At 41.6% G+C, this 25,911-nt stretch overlaps 1 long non-coding RNA gene across 3 annotated transcripts in view; it reads left to right on the top strand.

The window, feature by feature from the left end:
* The first annotated feature begins 19,811 nt into the window (after nt 1–19,811).
* The window catches only part of LOC120097778 (uncharacterized), a 33,826-nt gene continuing 27,726 nt past the window's right edge, over nt 19,812–25,911 (top strand). The window contains exons 1-2 of one of the 3 annotated variants that reach the window (XR_015641852.1): nt 19,812–19,977; nt 23,643–23,775. This is a non-coding gene — a long non-coding RNA (uncharacterized LOC120097778). The remainder of the gene's footprint in view (nt 19,978–23,642; nt 23,776–25,911) is intronic. The other 2 variants (XR_015641851.1, XR_015641850.1) reach the window with 2 other exon arrangements.

Consider the following 25,911-nt stretch of genomic DNA (forward strand, 5'->3'; position numbering starts at 1 on the left):
AGCAGTCTTGTATCTCTTGTTTTAAGAAGGAAAATACGGATAAGAAACTTAAAGAGCCTTTGGCCACTGAACTCTGTCTTGGTCGTGAATGAGAAATGGCAAGATGGAGATAAAGCCGTAATTCAGAAACTGGATATTTCAATGGTTGTGACAACTGAAAGTCTTAACATACTTTTATATCAGCCCTTGGAAGGGCAGGTTCTGTGGAGACGTTGACCCAAGGCCGGTGCTGTCCTGGTCTGCATTCTTTTATTCTGCAAGGTGTTTGCCAGTGCTGATTTCTGGTTGCAATACACCTGTGGACATGTTGCCACCTATGACCTCTTGGTAGAAAAGTATACCTGTTTCCAAACCATCGATTCCACTTTAGAGCAGTAAGAGCTCTGGCCTTTGACATTAAATAAACAGGACTAAGCGCAGCTCTTCTAGATGAATAGGCCCTCAGAGTGTGTTCCTGATCCTTCAAATAACCTGAGCTCAGTTCTGAAAACACGAAGGTCCACAGATACCTCTACATGAGGGTCAGTGTTCTGGACACTCTACTTATCACTGTGCAAGAATTCATTATTTTCAGGCCGGAGAAATGGCTCAGTGGTTAAGAGCACTGACTGCTTTTCCTAAGTTCAATTCCCAGTAACCACATAGTGGCTCACAACCATCTGTAATGGGATCTGATGCCCTCTTCTGGTGTGTCTGAAGATAGCAACAGTGTACTCATATACATAAAATAAGTAAGAATTCATTATTTTATCTTTAAAAAAATAAAGAGAAGAAGAAAAGGCTACACTACATCAATCTCAGCCCTTGGAAGACCAAGGCAGGAGAATTGCTGAGTTCAAGGCTAGTTTGAGCTACAAAGTAAATTCTTGGCCATCCTGACCTACAGGATGAGGCCTTTTCTCAACACACACACACACACACACACACACACACACACACACACACACTAATAATGATGATGATGGTAGTAATGACTTTATGTAAAACATACTGGGAAAATGACATATTGTATGAAATCTGCCCTTGTAGATTTAAGATAGTTTACAGGACTGCTCCTTATAGGCATTCTATTGTAAGCAGACTTTTAGAATCTTCTCATCTTGCCTCAACTGAAAGTCTAGACATCCTGAACAACTCCCACTCGCTCCTTCTCCCCAACTGGCAACCGTCTTCCTCTGTGCACTTCCATGGGTTTGATTGCCTTTGATTCCTCATGGGAAATAAGGTTGAGGTCCTTCAAAAACTGAATGAATGAATGAATGAATGAATGAATGAATGAATGAAGAACTAGAAGATCTAGAATTAGGATGAAAAGAGAATAAGAAGAGCAACCCAGCCTTGGGCATGTTGGTTGAGGGCTTGAACTCCAAGGTGGTGAATGGTCCAGTGTGCAATCCTGTTTACATTTGGTGGATTTGAAGTGACCCGTGGGAGGGGCTTTCAGGTTTGAATTCGAGGGGATGAACAACTTCAAAGTTTGGACTCCATGGAGTGAAACCTCTTTAGTTTATTTCATGAAGACATATTTGAATGTGGCAAACAAGGGGTGAGGTTACAGGCAGCAAGGGCTGGAGCATGACTTCTCACTGATTTCACCGGAAATCATTTCTAAAATGAGCGACACTTTGAGTACCTTTCTGAAGATCATCAATGGGCTCTTAAAGGACGTTTGCTGCTGTTGCACCAAAGCCATGATTAGCAGGTCAGTTTTGAGGGCCAACGGTCCAAGGCTAGCTAGTCCTATGGTAGAAGGGCTGTGTCCCTGCTTTTAAAATGTAGCTTCAGAGGTAGACTCCCCCTCGTGCACTTTTTGTTATTAGAAGCAAGTAGAAGTTTCATTTGTAAAAGCACAAGAGAAAGCGTTTTGCTTTCCTTCCTCTGACCAATTCCTTTCAGAGAACATGGAGCGTGAGCTGTTTGAGTGTAGGGCTCTTGATCTCCCAGCCCAGAGCAGCAGCGGCAGTGATGTTAGCAGTAGCAGCGGCAACAGCAGCACACTAACATCTTGCTTCTTTTAAGCTGTTGGGTCAGGAAGAGACATTTGACTTTTATTGTTTCTTTCCATTTCTAAGTTTTCTCTTTAATTTCCTTAGAGTCATTTTCAGAGTCCTGAATTACTAGTCGATCCTTTCGAGTTCAATTGCCACTCCCTGTTTAGAGCAGAAGTCTTCTCAGCAGTACAAAGAGGACTGCTGCTCTATGCCCACTGCCTAGCTGGTAGTGTGGTTTTGGACAAGTGAGTCTAGTTTTCTAGCTCTCTTGTTGTTTCATCTCTGAACTATGAGTGTTAGGCAAGAATGACCATGTCCAGGTTCTTGGGAAACGTAAAAAACCCTTAGGATGTTGTGGGCTGAGTGTCAGGGCTAGCCTTCGGTTTTTATCTAGTTACCAAGATACGAACATCACAAGATTGTATTTCAACAATTGGAACTCAAAGGTAAGCTCGGAGGAGAAGGATCTCAGTGAGTGGGTAAGGGTGATGGAGTTCTTGAGAGGACCGTATGTCTCAGTATCGTAGACAGTATTTTAACATCACCAAGTGAAACGTGTGTTATCCATAGGTCTATGAAAAAACCGTTGATCATGTTGAAATCTAGATGTGTCTGTACTGAAATGGATTGGAGAGGGAATCACTCTTCATGCACAATCAGATGTTTTTTCTGTAATTAAGAGCTTCTCATCATCATGAAGGAGAAGCACCGAGCTAGAGTCTCCTGTGTATTGCTCTCAGCCCCACGGAGACCATGTTAGATCTAGAACAGATTACTGGTGATTTTGGATTTAGTACAATTTTACCTAATTTCCTTAGGAAACCAATACGAGGCCTATCATTCCGAAGCCTTACTTGGAGGGGAAAGGGGGTTGGTGCACTGACAGTGATACATCGTTGCCATTCTTAGGCTCTGATTTATGAAAATATCCCACCACCGTCTGTTAGACTGTCAAAGCTACTGCTCAGCTTAACACAATGAAGTTGGGTTACTATGTGGAATGTGGCGGTTGGGTAGACACAGTCTTCCGGTTTAAAGTGTGGGTGATACCAAGAAAAGGGATGACTTGTTTAATCCTTTGGCCTTAAGCTGAGCACAGCAGCTAGTACATCATTAACTTGGAAGCTTTGGGAACCTTTGGAAGCAGATGGTTTGATGCTTCTTTGGGAGTGGCAGGTGGGGTTGGCTTCATGTTCTGTTCTCTGAGAGGACCACAGCAAATAACCTAACAGGTGCAGAGTCTGCTTTTGATTTTAACCCACGGTTCACAAATGTGATCTTTTGTTCTCTCTTCATAAAACAGATGTAGTACCACATAAGGGGTTGTAAGTGTGAAATTATTAATTTGTGTGATTGCTCAACATAGGTTAGATCCTGTACTCTCTTTTTTCTTTTTTCTTTTTTTTTTTCTTTTTTTTTCGGAGCTGGGGACCGAACTCAGGGCCTTGCGCTTGCTAGGCAAGCGCTCTACCGCTGAGCTAAATCCTCAACCCCCTTGTACTCTCTTTTTAATAGGAGAGATGGATTGGTCAAAAAGAATCATGGTCGAGGAATCTAGAACTCAGACGTTCTGGTTTTAAAATTGAAATGATAAGGCGTTTGGGTGTCGCTCTAAATTCATGTCACAGGTCGAATGGGATATCAGAGCTCTGCCGTCTAATCGTGTTTCTGGATTAACTAGGTTCCTCAGTTTCCACAATGTCTCCTTCAAATGCTCTCTACCGTTGAAACATCTGACCCCTCTCTTCCCACTACTCTGACCCTTCTTGCTTCATCTGTCAGCTGAATACCTCGTCTCCTGTGTCATAAATAAAATAAACGCTATCAGATGGGAACTCCTTCAACTTTCAGGTGTTCCGGACATGGAAAATGTGATGGCTTCTTTTGGTTGTTTGCTTGTTTTGGCCTGCATCCATGACGTCTTCCCTCTTTCTGTTCCTTGGGGCTAGCCCTTCAATACTGCTACCATTACTTCACACCCAACCCCTTCCCATCCTTTTGGGAAAGTGACCTTCTCGATGGCCCATTCTTTTATCTTGCCATATACCCAACATCTCCATATCTAGAAGGCTCTTTCTATTTTCCAGTGTACTTGCTTCCTTCAATGTTCCAAAATCTTTTGCTTGAGTTTCTTTAGGCTCCACAGTATTTTCTTTAAACGGTTATTTGTCTTTATTGTTACCATTTCTTTTGCTCTCCGTCATCCATGAAAGTGCCACTGCATGGTTAAAGCCAATGGTTATTGTTTTTAATTTTTTGATCACCTGTACATGAAAAGATCTACTGATGCTATTTTCTCAGGTCCGCTCTCCTTCTTAGATTTCTTGTTCTCTTATCTCTTCTTGACTCTTCTCATACGGCCTACGCTGTCACATCCTTTTGATGAAGTCTGTGTATCAGGAGATCTGTCCCTTGCTTTCCATGTCTGCAGTCTCCTGTCCTCTCCGTCATAGATGACTGTGTTGACCTTCTGATTGGTCATCAAGAACTCTCTCAGTTATTTTCCACAGTAGAACTAGAGCCTTCTTTCCATAGAGCAACTTTGCTTAAATCACAATAGGTTCTCATTGCTGCCAGACCACAAGTGTGGATTCCTTTTTCTGAGGTACTTTTCCCCCTTCCATCTTTTTTTAATTCATTCTTTTCAATCATTACTTCATGTACGACTTAGCTGAGTCTTTCTGAATGCCCCCCACTCCCATTTGCAAGTTAGTAAGAACTTGTCCAGTCACCGTGATGACTTTACATTTGCATGTTTGCTGGATTAATCTAGACAGATATTATGTTTATAGAGCTAGTGCATATGTCTTTGACTCATTGGTTAATTTTCCATGAAAAAAAAAATAAATGGATGGTGTATTTCAGAAAACTCTACATACCCTTAGGACAAAGACAGAAGTGAACAGAAACATATGCTTAGCAATGTTTGCTTTAAAATGGAGTGATTTCCCTTCTACACTGGAGACAAATATGTGCTCACTTTATATTGGTGTTCCTCTGGTGATATGGAAGGACTACCAAGAGGCCACTGCCTTGCTGAAAATGCTTCCAGACCTCCCAATTCTGTCATACTGATGTGTTCACATATGATTGGGTGTTTTTAGTAAGTTGTAAGTTAGAAGCTGCATATCTTATACCCAGGCCAACTCTATTACTCATTTTCCATGATAAAATGGAAAAATAGAGAATATTGAGGTTCTAGTAGAAGGTAGTGCAAAAATAGAAGTAGTCAGAACATTGGAATCCCTACAAGGAGGAAACGTACACCCTAACCATGAGGAGGACATTGAATCACCTGGAGCTGGAGGTCTAAGTGATCGTGGTGTGCCCTATGTATGTGCTGGAAACTGAACTCAGGTCTTCTACAAGAGCAGCGTGTACTCTTAAGCACTGGGCAGTGTCTCTAGTACTGCTTGCTAACCATGAATTCAGAGTTCACCAACAATTATGTGGGGGGGGGGGATCTACCCTTCCAACTACTTCTAAATAAAATTTGGTTGGGATAAAGTGATATCTGTTTTCTCACATATTAAAAATGTAGTATAACAGCTGGGTTGAGTCAGTGACAACAGATTGTGTGACCTACAGTTATTAAAATACCTATTATCTTTTCCTCATTGTGAATGTTGCCAATACATGGTCTATTGTGGTGAAATTAGGGGTTGGTTTAATTTTTATAAATTAAATGGGCAGTTTTAATTCTGGTATAATAGTGATATATGCTGAGTGCTGGTGGGACATTTTGGGTCATAAGAAAAGTAAAGGTGGCATGCCAAATGATTCACTGAGACTCTGAGACGTGGGCGAGGGTGTTGGAGAAGTCTCGTGGAATGCCTTTGTGATAAGCACCCACCGTGGACAAGACGGAAATAGGAAGGGACAGAGGGAGAACACAGTCCTCAGCCACCCACCTCAGAAGTTCTGAGCCTGAAATATGAACAGTCGGGATGACCCTGTACCATCAGGGCCTGAGTATGGGCTGTCCCCCGGGAAGGAAGTTGCGAACTCCTGAGAGCCCATTTTCTCTAGCTCAGTGCAGTTCCTTGGGAGAAGCTTGAGCGCAGTCCTGTCAGTCACTGGGGTGGGGTGCCTCGTCTTACAATGCTGTCTGCATGGTGGACACGTCACCAGACGATGATCTAGCGTAAATCCTTGGGGGAAACTAAATCTAGGGTCAAATCTCAACTTTATGTCGAGCTTTCTTCCTTATGAAGGGAGTGTGTAGGCAGGCAGGGTGCCTGAGGCAGGCGGAAGAAGATACTAAAATCCCGGAAAACGGGACGGAACTCGGAAGGTTAGAGACAGAGATTCACCTCTGACCTAGAGGCCTGGCTTTCTATGAAGGTATTTCCTGCTTCTGCCAGACAGACAGGAGACAAGGAAACTGTCCGTGGCAGGACTGGGAGATTAGAAATCATAGAACACCTACATTCCAAACTCCAGACCATAATTAAAATTATCTTATATTTTTAAATGGAATTTCCTCTGCCCAGGTACCCTGTAACTAAACCTCCAGTCTGCATAGCTTTCTAAGATCTGTATTAAGCAAGTGATGTCTTATTTTTACAGTTCGAGTTAATTATCTGGAGACAGTGGCTCCCATCCCAGTCAGAATTTCTCTGTTCCCTGGAACCTGGACTTCTTCATTCTGCTCAGAACACCTCCTGCTCCCTTACTGAGGGACTTTAAAGGACAGAGGTAGCTGTGAGTGACATTGTGAAACCCTTCATCCTGGTGGAGAATGGTCATTGTTGGGTTTATAAACACGAACACTAGACAGGTTTCACCAATTAGGCGGGGTGAATCATAAAATGACTGGGTTCCCAGTTCAACATGAAATTCTGCTTAAAAACCTAAGACAGATGAATGAACAAACAGTAAGAGAGAGACTTCCCTAGCCAGGGCTCCTATTTGTTTCAAATCCGTCTTTCAGCTCTGTGTTAAGTCTATCGTTTAGTTGATTCCTTGACATGATACATTGTAACTCTGTGTCTGTGAGTGGCCATTATCTGTTTATTTTATTTAGTTATTGCATTGATTCCATATGATTAGATCCCACTACACTGTAGTATATTCTAGTTCATGATGGTGACTTTCTAGTTTAGGAAGAAAATGCTGACTGTCACAATGAGTGTGCAGTAGTGATAGATTTGTGTCATGTGGATTGTGGGCTCTGTGTTTGTAATGTGAGTACAGAAAGTGAGTTTTCCTTGGACAAGAACATTTGAAATTTCTATCCATTTATGCCCTTGCCTGGTCTAGCTGTTATTCTAACAGTATCATAGGCATTGTATACAATTCATGTAATACTACTGTTTCACAGTTGCCCTTTTAAGGGCAGACATTTTGGAGGGAAGGACACTGATACGGCACATGCTTAGCAGGGCCTTGAATTATACACATGGTTAGAACCACATCCAGGAGAGAGGCCCAGATTTCTGACTCTCCTTTTGTTTCTTAGAACGAAACAAGAGCTGGGGCTCAGTGGTAGAGCCTTAGCCTAGCATGCAGGAGACCCTAAATTCAACCCCCAGCATTGCCAGAAACAATGGGAAATGCAATAAGGAAACAAACAAACAAATGAACGAATGATTGAGTATGTTACTCATGTTTTCAGGTTCTCTCAAGTCAATCTCCTCAGAAGTGATAATATGAGTTTTAAGGACAGAGGAGAGATTCCTCAATATCATAAATCTTGGAATTAATGTTCAAAGGACTCAGGAACAAGTGTCTCAGTAGTTTCTCTAGGGAGAGCTTGTGGGCTCTAAGAAGTCTTCTATGTCCCATTCTTCTACAGTGCTTAGGTTCTTCCTTCTGAACCTTTGTGCTCATCCCCTTGCCCCAGTGAGAGAATTCTTGTTCTCCATTTGCGATTCCATAGACATAGGTATTTAAATTAATTTTTTTGAGGTAGGCTCTACTCTTATTCTATAGCATAAGCTGTCTTTGAACTCATAATTCTCATGTTCTCAGCTACCCAAGGCTGGGATGACAACCATAGGCACAACACTCACCTCTTGATAATTGCTCCTAAGCTTAGTCAGTGACCATGGTATGCTGACGGAATGGAAGAACGTTGAAGTCCCACTCGATCCTTAATTATCTCTTCAGACGAAAGACACATTCAGCTTTGGCAGTGCCATTGAAGACATTAATTCTCAAGGTTATGTGCTGTCTTTGTTATTCTTTCTGGGACATTTTCTTGCATTTCTACATTTCTTTTTACAAGCTAAAGAAAATACCTCCATTTTCATTCCTAAGAAATCCAGTCTTTCTTGGACATAGGTTGGTTTTTTTTGTTATTGTTGTTGGTTTGTTTGTTGTTTGTTGTTGTTGTTGTCTTTTAGGTGTAAGAAGCACCTAGTACCATGCATTCCTGAGACAGTCAGTCATCCTTCCCAGACTAAGTACACATGTCATTAAACTCCAGCCAATAATTTCTTTCTCATATTTCTTTTTGAGTTATGTGGTTTCGAATGACGTCATTTCCTTTCAAAAAGTGGGAGATACTTAATTGGGGCTGATTTTTGAAAAGTCACTAGGAAGTCATTGAGTCCCATGTCTATGTTCACTTTAAAGAAACAGGCTGCATATCGGGTATTCGCATTATGATTCACAGCAGTAGCAAAATTATAGTTATGAAGCGGCAGTAACTTTTTTTAATGGTTGGGGGTCACCACATGAAGAACTGTATAAAAGGGTTGCAGCATTAGGAAGGCTGAGAGCCACTGTTCTAGAAGTTTCTGGCTTATGTGGTAACCATGTGCTTTAGCTTCTTCGTCCATTTTCATTCTTGTTTTTGTTTGTTTGGTTTTGCTTTATGAGGCCTCTGATTGATGAGCAATTTTGGTCAGCCTCAAAGATAACCTTGAATGCATGATCTCCCTCCACCCACCTTCTGGATGTGCAGCTTTCCAAGTAAGAGCCATCGGAAAGCTGTGACAATAAACCCCACTGAAAGCAATGGCTTTAACATGAAACCAAAAAAAGGTTAGCTAGATTTTTGGTGGAAATTGGAAGAAAAAAATTTTTTTTATCATTTTCTCTTCATAAGAATGTCTACTTCTGACATATATACTAAGTTTAACTATAGATTGATTTTTTTTTCTAACTACTTTTGCAGAGAGATGTATTTGAGCTGATTTGCTTCTTCTTTGCCACAAAAGTCACTTTTGCGTGGCCTTGCTGGAGTCAACCGGATTGTTCTTCTTTAAAAGACAATGTGAAATACCCTTGGGAGCATTTTGAGCTTCGGTTACATTGATTCCATTGCTTCCTGAATTTCTAGACTGATTTTCAAATTTCTTCCACCCTGCTGACTGGCACCACAATAGATTTTATTGTCAAGTGTGCTGGGGTGTCAGGCTACTAATGCCCAAAGCTGGAGCCTCTGGGGATTGGTTTCTGAGGACATGGGTGTCCTGGAAGCCAGTCTCCCCACTCACTGCCCTCCCCCAGTCTTTAAAGCAAGCACTGTGCAAACCCAACCAAGCAGATCATTAGCCAAGTGTCACTCTCGGCGCAAAGGAGGTGAAGGTCATTGCATTTGGTAACTTGAAGTGCCTTCGTTGAATTGTATTGGTATTCCCAAAGAAAATAAATAAATACGTGGGCAGTAAAGTTCAGTGACCTTTCGAAGGCGCGGTGGCAGCCATTTAGTGTCAAGTGTCCCAGAAGGGTGTAAAGAGAAAATAGAACTGGGCACATAAAAAGAAAGTTGAGTGTATCAGAGAGGACAATGGAAGACCCATTACATTTAAAGGCAAGTATTAGATATGCAGTTAGCATTCAAGCATCCATTATTCTGCTGGGACAAACCAGTAGGTTATGTCCTCCCTGTTTAGCTGGCAATATAGATCAGGAATGGGTTCATGGGATGGGATTTCTGATTAAGCCCTCGGAGGGCACATAGATGGGACTATGAACGTGTAAGACTATGGAGGGAGTTAGCAAGGAAAGCCCTGAGACCTGTATACAAGGACATGGACTCAGACTTCTTGGAACTCCTGCAGCCCAGAGTCAGTGTTTAGGGCGTGGCTAGGAGGGAGGATCCATGTGTGGTGGAGGCAGAAGCTCCAGTTGTTGGTTGACCTGAACGTGACAAAGTGGGCCTTAGGGAGATACAACGGGGCTCTCAGCATCACTAAAACCATTAAGGATTTTGGCACACAACTTGCAAAGTCCAAACTTCCAAAAACTTCTGGGAAGGTGACACTGTCCTTTCTAGTCTTGAACACTAGACAATGATGGTCAGGACTGGGCTGAGGAGACTTGAGTGCAGTTAATGGATGCTAATTAAACCATGCAGGAGTAACTTTCTGGTCTTCACTTCCACCCTTCTTTCCTAAAGCATGCTGAGGTCAGGGCCAGTCCTACTAGAGTTAGAACACGATGACTCTGTCCCTCCCGAGCTCCCCTTGACTTTGAATACTCCTTTTCACTTTGGTTTTGAATTCTGATCCTAGTTTGATGGTGTTTATAATCCATGACATTTAAGAGGTCGTCTTCTGGGTCAGGCTCTACTGTGGCGATACTGAGAACCTTTGTCTCCTTTTGGATTAAAGATCACTCCACATATTTCTGTTTTCTTCTTGGTAGATAGCTCTCATCTCTGATTTAAAAAATAACCTAAGTTTTCAGCAATATCTTTTAAATCAAGGGCTGCAAGTTTGCTTATATACTTTTCACAGAAATATTAATTATGTAAACTTTAAGTTTATTCTGTATTTAGATACTGGGGTAGTGATCTGTGGGAAGAGTGCTTTCTCTGCAAGTATGAGTTTGCATCTCCAGCAGCCATGTACAAGGTAGGCATGGTAGCCTTCAGTGTAACGCAGCACTGAGGGCACAGAGATAGCAGATTCTGGGAGCTCACTGGCTGCCAGCATTGCAGAAATGCCGAAGTCCTGTTGCAGTAAGAAAAGCTGTGAAAAATAAGGTGGAGAGCAAGTGAGGAAGACTCATAGGAGTCATTTTTGGTCCCTGAAGGCACCCACAGTTGAGTGCACATGTGTGAGTGCACACACACACATACATGCACACACACAGATGCACACAGGCACACATACACACACATGCACACACACAGATGTATACAGGCACACACATACTCAAACACACACATATGAACACACACACACAAACACACATGCAGATGTGCACAGGCAGACACATACAATCACACATAAACACATATATGCCCACACACACAGTTGCACATAGGCACACACACACACACACACACACACACACACGAACACACAAATATAAACATACATGCATATAAACATACACATGCACACACAGATATACACAGGTACACACATGTATATACCATGGGCATGTGCACATATTTGCACAGACATGACATATGCATACATTATAAACAACACAGAAAAATACTAAGAAATTTTTTGACAAATATTATTATAAAAATTATTTTGACAATTAGCATGCACCCAATTGGCAACATATTATGGGAGGAGAGTGATCTATCTGTAAGACATTTATAAAGTCTATTTATTAAGTTGCCCTTAATACCATTTCTTATAGGAAGGAGTCATGGGCCCGCCCCCTCACCCTGCCACCTATTACACACTTCCTACGTGAGAGAACTGACAAGTCACTTGAGAATTGACAAGTCACTTTATCCTGTACTTGCTTTAGTCAAAATGAAAAGAACTTTGAAGAAAGGGTCCTGGGTGCAGAGTCTAAGGGTGAGTCCTCAGGTTTTTCTGCTACCTCCCCTGGAAACCCATGAGTTTGGCCTTTACCTTAGACAGAGATGATTAAAAGCCTGCCTTACACGGAATCACTTTCTTCAAGATTTGCGCAGTGATGAGCGTGTGCTTTGGGGTTTTCTCAGTGTTTCCATTAAGTTACACATCTGTGCCTCCTCCCTGTGACCTCTCTGCACTGGAGAGAAGTAAAACATCCCACATTAGCATAACTTCCCAACCTGACAGGTAGCATTTAGCCACTGAGTTATAGTCTCTAACCTACATTACTTTCCATCCCATGGAGACCCTGGGTGCTCTGTCAATGCTCACTTTGTGTGTGTGTGTGTGTGTGTGTGTGTGTAAAATGGATGTGAACTTAACCATTAACTTAACATCTGTGGTTTAATGCAGATACTTTTGTTAAATGACAATATAATTACTAGTCATCGGCAAACCTCAAAAAGGTTGGGAGGTTCGGTTCAGTTAAACACCCAAGAGCTCAGATCCTTATCTGACGTTTACCCCTCGACTTTGGCAGGCCCAGGCTGGCAAACTCTCAAGGTGTATCCACTGTGTGAGATCTCTGTCGGCAATTCTGTTGTTTGCTTCACAATATCAGTGTTTCTATTCTTCAGGCTTGGTCGATGGAGTCCAATAAAACACAGCCACGAAAACACAAAGAGAAAAGATGTCCCCATCCAGTTAAGGCAAAGAAAGTTTTCAGGAGGACAGAGAAAGCAACGGCCTAAAAAATCATGATAGAGGAAAAACTGCTACCATTTTGTTTTGTTTCGCTGTTTTGCTTAAAATGTTCAGAGCTGCAAATTTTCCGAGAGGTTTTGACATCAGGTTGGGTGGTGGAAAGAAATTGCTGGGGCTGACAGATAAATCCTACTTGGAAATGAGTGTGTGTGTGTGTGTGTGTGTGTGTGTGTGTGTGTGTGTGTGTGTGTGTGTATTGAATGTATGTGTCCATGGGTAACATATTAATGTTTAACTATCTTTTGGTAAGCTGGGGCAAGCCAGTGGTTATGTACCTAAAAATAATGATTAAAATGCTTTCAGCCCTGATGTTTTGTGTTTAGTTTAGAAGGTGTGTGTTGCATCAGTGGTGGTTTTTACAGTTTTACCTTCTTCTAAATGACTTTTTTGTTTTGTTTTGTTTTGGGTCTTTTGTTGTTGTTGTTGTTGTTGTTGTTGTTCCTGAAAGGAGAAAGGTCTTAACTCCCAGGGCGCATCTACCTTTAGCTTAGTGAAGCGATTGTCCGCTGGGTAGTTTGGCATGGTTAGTGCTAGAAATAGGCACAGTTTCAGAGTCTGCATGTGGTGTGGATCTCTTAGGAACTTTATGGGACTATGTGATCCCTACTGGAGAAATTCAGCCTTGAAATGAAAACATTGCTTTTTCGAGATATTAGCATATTGTAGTGGGAAGTACTCTCTCTCTCTCTCTCTCTCTCTCTCTCTCTCTCTGTGTGTGTGTGTGTGTGTGTGTGTGTGTGTGTGTGTGTGCGTGTGTGAGTTTTCCTGTGTGCAGGCAGATGTGGGTATACTTAGATCCACAGGTCAACATCAGGTGGCTTCTTCAATTTCTTTCTGCTTCGTTTACAGGACAGCATCTCTCAGTGAATAGGAAGCTCACTTATTCCACTCTCCTGGCTGGCCAACTAGCCCCAAGCGTCCTCCTGTTTTGCCTCCCCAGCACTGGTCTTTTTAGCTGGGTATGGAACTTGGTCCTCATGCTTATAATCAAAAGACCCTACCAACTGAGCCATTTCCCCACCTTGAAGCCAAACTTAAAAAAACACTATTATTTACTTCATACTGATTTTATCGCTATGCCATATGTTTTGGTTTCTCCAGTTTCCTCTGGAATATCTTTTTTTTTTAAATATTGTTTTTTGAGTTTAGGGTATAAAACCTCATTTCCCCCTACTCTGTATACTGTCAAACTCTCCCAGGTAACATCCCTTCCTGCTCTCTTTCATGGCCTCTTTTCCTTAATTATTTTACACACACACACACACACACACACACACACACACACACACACACACACACACAGAGAGAGAGAGAGAGAGAGAGAGAGAGAGAACCATAACTTGTTCAATCCATTTACAATGTTACTTGCACATATGTAACATGTAACCAGGGTGGACCTTTTGATATGGGATATCTTCCCCAACATGGGCAACTTGTTTTTCTGGCTTTGGAGCAATTCCTGCCTCAGTGGGAATCATGTCAATATGGCAGGAGAGCTGTGTATGGGTTGATCTCATGCTGTGCTCTTTGAATTTGATGGTGAGTCTTGTTCTCCAGGAGACGCTCAATGGCTAGAGCATGTGTGCCTAAGTCCTTAAGTGAAGATTACTGTCTGAAATTCTGAACTCTTCAGGGGTCACCAACGCTGTGTCCAGCCTCACTAGCTGGCCTGGGGAATACCAACTACTCTATTTTACTGTCAGAAAGTGGGCCTTTGGAAAGAAAGATGGACCAGAATGATCCAGGTGGACTCGGTCTTTTATCTTGTCTAGGTGGGCAGTTTAGATGTATTAATTGGCAGTGAATTTATTGTATGGATGTATTGTGGATTGAGAAATTAACATGTAAATCTAATTGTAAAGAAAGAAAGAAAGAGTGAAAGAAAGAATGAATGAAAGAAAGAAAGGAAGGAAGGAAGGAAGGAAGAAAGAAAGGAAGAAAGAAAGGAAGAAAGGGTTTTTTTTTTAAAGACATGGATGCTCCTGATGGCCAGAAAAATCTCTTGGGTGTTCTTAAGGTGAATAGGAAGATTTGGACCTTTTGTTTTGTCTGCTTTTGTAGGGTTTTCTGAATCAGGAGAATAATCATTTCCACAGGTCACCTCAGGTCTCTTACAATAAAAGGTATTTACTTAATTACTTACTTATGTTTTTACAATTAATTCACACATTTTTCTCCTCAGAAAAGTTTTAATCTTGAACTTTAGGATTGAGGGCCCTTGTCATTTATCTCTGGAACAATTCCCATGACTTTTTCTTTGAGCAAGGTTTTGAAGTCTTTCTTGAAAGGGGAATCAATAACATAAGAAGGTTTTAAAACAGTGGAGTATCATCGAACTGTAAATATTAGTTCAAACTCGGAGCTCGGTATGCTAATATTTATTTACCTGAATGAACTTCTTTGGAGGAAATCCTTAGGTCAGCACAGGTGTACAATCCAGCAGTGTCCAGCACCTAGAGTGTCAGTTGCCCTGTAACTATTGTCTCTCATTCTCTCACAACCCAGTCAGAGCTCCCTCTTTCTTTTTCCTGTCCTTTCGTTTTCTCTTTTTAGACAGGAGCACGTGTAATCTGACTGGCCTCGAACTCGCTATGTACCTGAAGATGACCTTGAACCTATGATCTTCCTGTCTGTAATTCTAAGTGAAAGCATTATTGGTCATGTCCAGTTATGGTTCTAGAGATCAAGCCACATTCCCCAGCACACCAGGCAAGCATTCTACCAAGAGAGAGCTCTACAGGCCCCTACTCGATTCCTTTTGTTGGACTGGGAGATGGTGACCTTGGCCTTCCTTGGAAGCAGCTTATTCTTTCTTCCCTTGAAGGCATTTAAGGTAACCTTGACTACGGCCAGCTGTGTGTCCTGCTGTGTAGCACGTGCATAAGGAACTTGGGATGGCTTTATTGGTTATGTCTTTTAGCATTTGCTCTTTCTAGCTGTCCACTCCTTCACTGGGAACTTCAAATCTTTATTAACTGGAAGACAAACAACGGACTTTTTCAGACCTCGAGCTCTCTCTACTGAACTAGTCAGTGGGGCTTCTCTTCTCCAAAGGTGGTCAAGACTACTGTGTACAGGTTTGTAGAGCCTCAGAGGCGCAAGTGTTTCCCTAGCCTCATTCTCTTAGGTTCGGCAATAAACCAGGGTAAGGTGAGCTTGGTTCCTTCTGGGTGAGCATCTTTGTTCCCTCATGGCAGGTTTTAAAAGGATATTCAGTATTGCAGCCGAACAGGGTTTTCCATCATTTAAAAAGGGCTCATTAGACTCTGCAAATTGATGCAGCACACAGAACACGGAGAGGGTCTGGGTTCCCACATAAATTAACTCCATTTCTGCAAGATGGAAAATGCTTTGGCCCCAACTGCCAGCACTACAAACACAGCCCGGCTTGGAAAAAAAACAAGGTGTGCCCACTGTGTCTCTTACATCACCAGCAGTAATAAAAGCACTGTAATTAAAACTGAGCTGACAATTTGCTTAATGATGTGTGAGGCAGGGGAGGAGAATCCAAGTAGGGCCCCCATGTGTGGTTGGCTGAAGCTTCTGCCGTTCCAGCCTCTGCTGCTTCGGCAGTGGCAGCTACTAAGGTTCTGTTACACTTGAGAAAATGGTGACTCATCTGAGAGACCTCGGGGAGGGCAAGGAAGCCAAGCCACAGCCTTGAAATCATCAAGACTCTTTTCACCATAATGAGTTTGTGTGAGGGAGAAGGTACTTAAGGTGCTCTGGAGCCATCCATTTATAATTAGCCAGGTAGAATTAAAAAAAAAAATTAAACGATTCTTCACAATATAATGTAGGCCAATTAACAATGTAATTGGTTTGCTACAGTAATATGAGGGAGGACTTCTAATCCACTCTTGCCTCAGATTTACTATTATTATATAAGGAGAGAGTCTTTTAAAGTCTGAGAGGCATTAGGGTTCAATTGGAAGGGACAAAATGCTGAATGCCCAATGTGTGGATAAGCCCTCTAAATCCAGCGATCAGCCAAAAGTCTTCTTTGACCTTTGACCCCATCATTTCATGACCTACAAAATGAAGGGCCCACCTGCCTGCACTCTACACTCGACAACTTTGGTAGCGTTCTAGAAAGAGCCAATTAGCTAGTTGCTCAGGAATCGGAATCAACCATTGTGGTAGACAATTTCTTGAGTTATTCGTTAATAATTTAAAGGTGCATTTCTTAAGTACTCATCAGCTAAAGATGTGATTGGACAGTGAGTATCAGGAGACATTTTCCTGACACAGGATGTTAAGCATTTAAGTTAAAAAGTTTATCCTTGTGCCATTTCTAAAGGCCAAGCTACCCTTAATTCACAGAAAAGCACTCTACGTTTGTAAGCATCTAAATAAAAATAAATACTTTCATGGACTCTGCCGTCCAGTTAAATTGACTAGAAAGTAAGGGGACCATTCGTGCCAACTTCTACCTTATGAGGGGAACTTAAAAGTTACAATCAATATCAGATAATGTCTTAGGCAGGCAGGAGGCAGCTCTTAGGATCTGACGCTCACAATCCCCTCTGTCCCTGTTTTGCAATCTCTAAATAATCGAATAGTATCAATTTATCAGAATGGATTTCTTTCAGACCAGAACTACAGGCACGCCTGTCTCGTTTTAACTGGTGTATTTCTTGCAGACAATAACTGGTCCTTGGAACTCATGAACTTCGAGAACTCTGTCCTCTGGTGGTTTCTGAGACATTGCTCATCTCCCTGGATGAGGCTCTCATCAAGGCACATCTGGCTAAATACAACACCAAAGCAGAAAACGCATCTAGAGTAACTGAGGATATAAATTTTGTTCACCCCTTGTGCAAACTGGGGTCCTATTTGATGAGATTACCAAATAGCTTATACTCCAACATCAAACAATTCCCCAACTCTTCTCCATTCCCAAGACTGGGATTTTCTTTTATTAATTGAGATGCTACACGTGTCCCAAAATTGTATCAGATGTGAAAATTCGGCTATGGTCCACATCTTGATAATCATCTTATATAGTACATTGCTTTAATTTCATTTCCTCGGCATTTGAATGGTTTCCTACGGGGATTTGTGATTCTCTTCTATGATTACTGTTTACCTTGGACTCTTTTGTTTAATTTGTAACTTGATGGCAATAAGTTAATAAATGTGCTTAGCAGAGCAAATCAATTAAGATGATGGCTTTAAATGATGGTGGCTGGTTGAAAGTATAGGGAAGGAGAAGGATAAATTCTGAGACAAAGAAATTTTGATTAAAAAACCCAGTATGGTTCTTGATGAGTAGAGTGGCTTAGGTAAGTTATTTAATGCCTCTGAGCTTTAATTTTCTTATCCACAAAACAGGAGAAATAAAATAATAGTTATTAATCATTGTGTGAGAATTATGTAACACATGGTGAGTTCAATGGCAGTTGATTGGGAACATGCTGCATGCTAGGCACTCACTGTATTGCTGTGGTAAACAATTTGATTCTCTCTCTCTCTCTCTCTCTCTCTCTCTCTCTCTCTCTCTCTCTCTCCCTCTCTGTTTTTCCTTCCTTTCCTTCTTTCTTTTCTTCTTTCTTTCTTTCTTTCTTTCTTTCTTTCTTTCTTTCTTCCTTCCTTCCTTCCTTCCTTTCTTTCTTTCCCTCTCTCTCTCTCTTTCTCTCTCTCTCTCTTTTTCGTGTGTGTGTGTGTGTGTGTGTGTGTGTGTGTGTGTGTGTGTGTGTATTTCATGTAGCTAAGCTAGGCTCAAACTCATTCAAGATGACCTTGAATTTCTGAGACCTATGCCTGTACACCCTGCCTGATGTCTTTTTTTATTCAACTTTGTTTGTCTGATGGTTGGCCTCTCAGCTAGTACATAGTAGCTTTAAAAAAAAGTTCAATGAACAATTAAACAATGCCCTATTTTTAAAAACATTACTATTCAGAGAGGACTCCAATGCATAATCTCATATAATAAAATATACTAGAATAAACAGCCAGCACTTAACTCCAAATCAGTAAGTATGACAAAGATCTCAGTGGGCATTCCTAGGAGAGGCTGTAATTTTGAAAGTTAACTGAGCCCACTTCCTCATTAAGAGAGTTCATTAAAACTTAGGACCATCTAGCAGATTGACTGACTGGCACTTATTAGGTGTCATGAGCCTGTCAAACAAATGGTTGTTCATGTAAGTATGATTTAATCTCTCCAAATTGTTCCCAAAGATGTCTTGTCAGAGGTTTGAAACTATTTACCAGTGAGAAAAAACAAAACACACACACACACACACACACACACACACACACACACACACACACACACACACACCAGTCTGTTCTTGATAAAGTTCTGTTGATGTCAGGGTCCTTCTTTATCCCAGAAATCTAATGAAGTCTCCTGAGCTCTGGAATGAACAATAGGTCAAAGCTGGGTGCCCAAGAAAAGAGAGAGCTGGGTATAAAATGCTCTTATAACGAGCATCTTTGGAGCATCATAATAGTTCAGCCAGAAACACCAAAACCTACGTATGGAATAATATTGGTACTCATTAGCTCAAGCTTTACTGAACATGGTAGAAATGAACAATTTACTTCTTTGTATGATGGATGAACAAAATGGTGGTGGTGAGGGAAGTGGGGGTGGGTGAGGAAGAGGTGACTTGGTGAAGGAAAGAGGGAGGCTACCAATGCCTACCTAAAACCCATAAATTGTGTACACTCTACACAGAAGCCACAGTTTGTGACACAAAAATTGTCATATTTATTTATTTATTTTATATATTATTATTAATCATATCATAATTTTCTCTCTCTGGCATATGCATGTATATTGTGTGTGTGTATACACACTAAGGTACACACACACACACACACACACCTTATACCACATATGTGGAAGTCAAAGGACATCTTTTGGTAGTTGATTCTTTCCTTTCACCAGGATAAAACACTGGCCACCAGGTTTGGGCACAGGCACCTTCACTCGCTGAGCCATTTTACAACTGCTAAAATTCTTAGCCATTTTGATACAGTTTGATGGCTCCTAGAGTAACTCCATGACAGTGGGGCTGAGGCTGGAGCTTGGTGGCAGAACACTTGTCTATCATCCTCCCTGGCCGGTCCTTGGCCCTCAGAACTCTATATAGAGACAGGTCTGGTGGACCTTTGTCCCTATTTTATCTGGGTGGGACTTAGGACACTTCTGAGACTGCTTCTCCCAGTTATAAGAACAGTGTGTGGGAAGAGAAAGCCTTGGTCCCTGATGAAGGCATGCCATCCTCTCTACATTAGACATGCTTCTAGAACTTTCCTTTGTGGACTCTGGGTTCTTCATCCAATAGCTTCTCAGAAGCTTTGACTTTTTTTTTTTTTTTTTTTTTTTTTTTTTACCTACCTCTGACTCCACTTAGTTATCTGATTTCCCAGCTGCATTTCTAAAGATAGATGGACGAGAAGGAAACTTCTGGCAAGAGATGTGATCGGTTGTCTCCTTGAAGGTCTTTTCTGACCTGCTTACTGAGAAATGGCATTAGCAGAGCCTGCCTCAGGTGAGCCTCTCCCCCTGAGCAAGCCACTCCTGAAGTATCTAATATTTAATTTAAGTAGATGGCTGAAGAAGAAGCATGGGCTGTGACTTATGGGGCAGCAGGCACATTTGTTCCTGGTATGCCTGTTGAAGGGGAATATTTTGAGAGGTTAATAGAAACTAATTGATTTTCTTTCCCTTTTTATTAGATATCTTACAAATGTTAAGTCATATATGGATCCGGATTTTGTTATCGGTAGAGGATTTGTTGATGAAATTAAAGGATTCTTGAAGTAAAATATGTTTTAATCTTTACTTGTTGATCCTTTAAAGAAAGAAAATAGGATTTTAAAATCCAGGGCCAATTTCTACTCAATTATTTACAAGCCATAAGCAGACTCTGCCCTCTGTGTTCCTGCATCATCAACTTCTTCCTGTATCCTCTCCTTGCCATTCTCAATACCATACATACCAACACCATCAGCTTCCGTTTCCTTTCTCACATTCTTCCTGCATTCTTTCTCCCCACCCCCTTTCTTCCTTTTTTACTTCCTCATTCAAAATCTACTCATTGACTGTGAATCTACCTTGGGTTGTGTGTGTTTGTAGGTTGTGTTTATGTGCATGAGTGCACATGACTTTCAAAGTCAGAAGGCACTGAATATCTTTCTCGATTGTTCTTCACCATATTTTGAGACAGCGTCTCTTTGTTGAACCTGGGGCTCACCAGTTTTGGTAGACTGGCCAGTCAGCAAACTTCAGAGAGTCTCCAGTCTCCTCCTTAGTCCTGACACTGCAAGGGGGTGCTGCTGTGCATGGCATTTTTGGTGGATACTGGGGTTGAAACTTAGGTTCTCATGTTTACAGAGCAAGTCCTTCACTGGTGAGCCATCTTCCCACTTAGAATCTGCTCTTTTAATGAATCAATTCTGAAATATTTTGATCTTGTTCTTATCCCATCAGCCTCTCAGAGTTCACCAGACTCTATCTTTCGGGTCTTCTGTGTTTTCTGTCATGTTCCTCTCAGGCTTACAGGGAAGATTCTCCTCTACCATAGCAAATGATAAACTTTCAGAGTGGAGTGAAGATCTTCATTCACAGGAATCTGCCCAGGTATGAAGGGCACAATATTTCACATGTGGAGAATTAGTAAGGAATTGTATTTGACACCCAGGGGAGCTTTTATATTGAGCCCTGTGTGTATGTTATTTCGTACTTAGTTTCTCAAAGGAGAAAACCCATTTTTGTGTTGAATCTTGCATAATTTCCCATCACTCATTGGGGGTGTTTGGAGGATACCCACAGGAGTATTGGTGGGACTTGCTTCTTTTGCTTTTTGTCGGACAGTCAATAAATTCATGGCTTAGGGAAGGTATGCAGCTGTGGAATGACTTGTGGCCATTTTCCTTGGAGAGGTTCAACAGCTTCTACAGAGGAAATTGTGATGTGAGTCAGTGTGAAAAAATGACTGTAGGCCAGATGCAAGTCAGGGTTAAAGCTCTCAGGAATACAGGTAAAACACCACCCAAGCATTTCCTCAAAGCCAGGGTAGGAGGAGCACATGGGTACTTGGACTCCTCCATTGTGGATCCCACCTATGAAATGTATTTCAGCAGTGAAGAGTATGGCTTGGTCCACAAGACCCAACCCAGAGCACACATTAAATGCTGGCATGGCAGCTGATGTTTCTAATCCTAACATTGGGGTGATGGAGACAGGACGATGTTTGGGGCTCAGTGGCCATCCAGTCTAGCCTAATTGATGAGCTCCGGGACAATCAGTGACTATCTCCAAAAGAGGTGACTGTAGCTGAGATTTCCTCTGCCCCCCTCACATATGTGACACACTGGGATACCTCCCACAAACATGCGCATTCATTTATTTAGAAGTCCCAGACCAAGGACCAGTTTCTTGGGGGGTTATTTTTATTTGGACATCTGTAAGTTTAAATGTAAGATGTCTCTTGGGAAGATGTCTCCATCAGGGACAGCATCTTTTGCCTAGGTGGCAGCCTTGGGAAGCTCTCTAAAGTGCATGGGAGAGGATTGTTGTCAAACTAGTGATGTTTTCTTCTTCAAGTCTTCTCTAGCTCTTGGTTGAGCATTGCTAGGACATGTGAAAAAGTGAGTGCATCTGTTTGTGTATCTGTGTGTGTGTGTGTGTGTGTTTGTGTGTCTGTATGTCTGTATATGTATGTGTATGTCTGTGTGTGAATTCGTGTGTTTGTGTATGTATGTGTGTGCATGTTTGTGTCTGTACATTTGTATATGTATGTGTGCCCTTCTGTGTGAATTTGTGTGTTTGTGTGTGTATGTATGTTTGTGTATCTGTTTGTCTGGGTATTTGTGTGTCTGTGTGCTTGTGTGTGTGTCTGTGTATGTATGTGTGTGTTTGCGTATTTATGTGTAAGTGCCTGGTGTTTGTACATGTATGTGTTTGTATGTGCTTATGTGTGCACATGTGTGATCACTTATTACTTAAGGTAAATGATGAAAGTCATCTGTTCTTCCCCTGGATGCTGGGTGTAGAATCTTGGATCAAAGGGTGAAAAGAGACTTATTTCTAGGACTTTCTATAGGTTCTTTTTTTTTGCCACAGGAGGACTGAAAGTGTTGCTCAGTGACTGAACATGCATGAGGCCTTAGATTCAGTCCTCAGAGTTCTACACTCCCCCACCACCCCTGCTTTCAGTAATGCTTCAAAAGTGAACCACTGACTACAGAATGCCCCAGTGGAGAGGAACTTTCCAGGCAAAAAAAGCATTGGCTGAAGGTGTAAATAGGATTCCAGTTAGCACAATTTATCCTAAAGAAGTGAAATTAAAAGGTAGACAATGATCTGCAGGACTCTTAAGAACCACCCAGGCACTGTGGTGAAATATTTTAAATGCTAGCATATAGCATTCTAGACACAAATGGACTCAGAGTACAGCGTGATAGAAATGGGTAAATGATATATAATATGAAAGCATAAATAGCCCACAAATATAAAGAAATGCAAGTCAGAGTAAGAACAAGAGCTTCCGGAGAGAAAGACAGCCCTTAGTATTTACTCTGTTCATACTGAATCTGTTGACTGTATGGGAAAAACCCCACTTGTTTGTAGTAAGGGATATTTGAAGCGATATTTGAAGGGATATTTGATCTGGGTCCAGAGGAAAAATATTTTCTTTTCTCTTTTGTTAGAATTAAAATCCTCAAAGCTAGAAATATAGCTCAGTTGGTAAGGCTTGTCTGGTAAACTTAATGCCTGGGTTTGAGTCCAGGGACAACACAACACAAAGCAGGGTTTGGGAGTGGGGGGCATACACCTCGGCTCCCAGCACTCTGGAGGTGAGGGCAAGAAAGAGCGTTAGGAATTCAAGGTCATCCTTGGCTTCAGAGAGTTCAGGCCTTCCTGGGCTTTTTGAGCTCTTATCTCAACAAACAAACAAACAAACAAACAAACAAACAAACAGGATAAGTCTATTTGGATTAAGCAGATTAATTTCTCCCCCCTCTCTCTACCCCAACCCCATCTGTTTAAGTATTAACAGCAATGCCTCTGCTCAACCTGTCTTCCCCCGCTGAGTTATACCCCAAGCCTAGTTGTATTTTCAAGTCTAGCCATCTTTCCTAAAACAAGTGGCAAAGTTACAATTCTACCTTTAAGAAAATCATTTGCTTTTTTTTCTTTCTGAATCCCCAGGAGACGTCACTGACTATACTTGTGTCGTTGGTTTTCATCTTGTGCCCAACAGAACCTTCTGTTCCTGATCGTTTGATACAGGCTGATTGATATTATCTGTAGAACTGTGATTCGTATTCCTTATACACTTCAAGTAAGCCTTCACTAGCCACTCTGCTCAGGAGCTACACGGGTCTTTAGAGTGGGTCATACTCAGAATTGGGAGAACCACTCAACCCTTAAGTTTCTTCCTGACCCCAATGCCATCCCTTACCTGTCCGTTTTCCATGTTCTTATTAGAAATATGCTTATACAGTTTAAAAGGATATTATTAAAAGCACTTTAAAATGAATCAACTATACTGAGTTCAGGAAAAAAAAGAACAAAGTGTTCTAAAAAGGTTTGATAATAAATGACTGGAGGGATAAACAATTTCACTCTAGGGCTATTAATCTAGCACCTTTCATGAGCCCTAAACTTCTGTAAGCTAAATAAAAATAGCACATGACAGCTTATATTTCTATAGGAAATAACAGAGCGAACAGCAAAGACATTGGGAAATTGCATTTTTTTCCGAAGATAATTAAAGGTCATACTATTTAGCCAAACCATAATCCATCACAGTGAGGCATTGATTACCGCTCCAACCATGTGCATTTTTAATTCCATTAGGGAAATAAAAGACAGCCTTTGAATATGCCACTTTCTCGATACATAGCAAGTCCGAATGGCAAATTACTCCGGAATCCAGAATAGCTCAACAGATAAGCTCTTTCTCTTCAGCATCTCCAATCTACAAAGTTTTAAGTAGCAATAAATTTAACAGCCACCTTCCTCACAATGTGTGGTAATAGCTGCTCTCTGGAGATCTGAGAATGTTCAAAGCAAAGCGGTGCTCACCATTTACCCGCACAGTGAGCTCACAGAGACCCACCACTCCACACACGCCTCCCATCCACGTTTGTCCTGGGTAAAAGCTGGTTTCCTCCAGGGCCCTGAAGCTAACGGTTATCATTCAAATGACTGCAGCACCAGAGTGTGGAGTTATATTTCTAGGCACTGGTGTTGTAATGGCTGTCAAAGAGACACACTGGAGTAGGTTATCTGGCTTCCCCATCTTCTTCAGGTGTAATGTTGTCATTCATTTTGTTAACTCTCTCTTTGTGTTTCAACCCAGAGGAGACCACAAACTGAAAAGTATGCACCAGTCTATTTTTGCTTTCTGCTGGTCTGTTTGTGGGTGTAATTGTTTCACACTTAGTGAGCCACAAATGAGCTTATATTTGTAGAAGGACTTTTTAAAGAGAACAGAGGGGCATTATTCTTTAGAGATTGGGGCATGGCAGAGTGGTTCTTTTACCTGCAGGAAGATGGATGTAGGAACCCATTAGCCAAATTCCTCACAAAAAATTCCACTGTCAATTTCACAAGATAGTGGAGACCAGGCGGAGCTGGAGGGTGGGTTTCCAGAATTTAACTTAACCTGGATCATTGCTAGTAAGTGGTTCTAGATAGTCTTCTAAGTGTTTATAATAGTGATTTGTATGAGTAGTTCTTTCTTCCCAACTCCTTCACACACACACACACACACACACACACACACACACACACACACACACACACATACACTCACACACCTCACACCATACACTAAAATGTCCAGTGTATTAGCAGGTAAAGTTCCTGATCTGGGTCAGGCCAACTTTTATGTATCTGAAAGACTGCAATTCAATTTTTTAAACTATCCACTTCTATAGCTTAACACACACTTTCTATAGCGATTATGAATACTTTCTCTCACAGGAGGTACATATATTTTTTTTTCTTGAGTTTGAATTTGGACTCAGAGCATCCAACTGTCACCAAGGACCCAAGGAAAATATTCTATAACTGAATTAAGCCTGTGTTTTAGCACAAGGCCTTTCAGTGTGGTTAACCAGGGCTGTGGTATTTTGACAGCATCACCGAGGAAAGGCTGAGGAGTGGCTGATTAGGAGCACAGCTCGGTAAATTGAGATAATGCTGAGGGGGCAATCACGCATACTTCAGGGCAGAGGTGATTTCAGGCAGGAGCCACAGAGGAATTTCTTCCTTTTGCAGAACCCTCTAGCAAAAGATGGTGATGCAAGACAGTAGCTCTTGGAGTCTGGAAGTCTCTGTCTTGGTGCCCAGAGCAGGAAGCCTTGCATGGGACATTTAAGTTTTAGCCAGAGGCTCCTCGTCCCTTTGTGCTTTCTGAGTACGCAGGCAGAGGCCTATCTGGGTCATGGGGCTGAGGACGGCTGTGTCA

Source organism: Rattus norvegicus, chromosome 17 (genome assembly GCF_021556685.1).
Source record: "Rattus norvegicus strain SHRSP/BbbUtx chromosome 17, alternate assembly SHRSP_T2T, whole genome shotgun sequence".
NCBI lineage: Eukaryota > Metazoa > Chordata > Mammalia > Rodentia > Muridae > Rattus > Rattus norvegicus.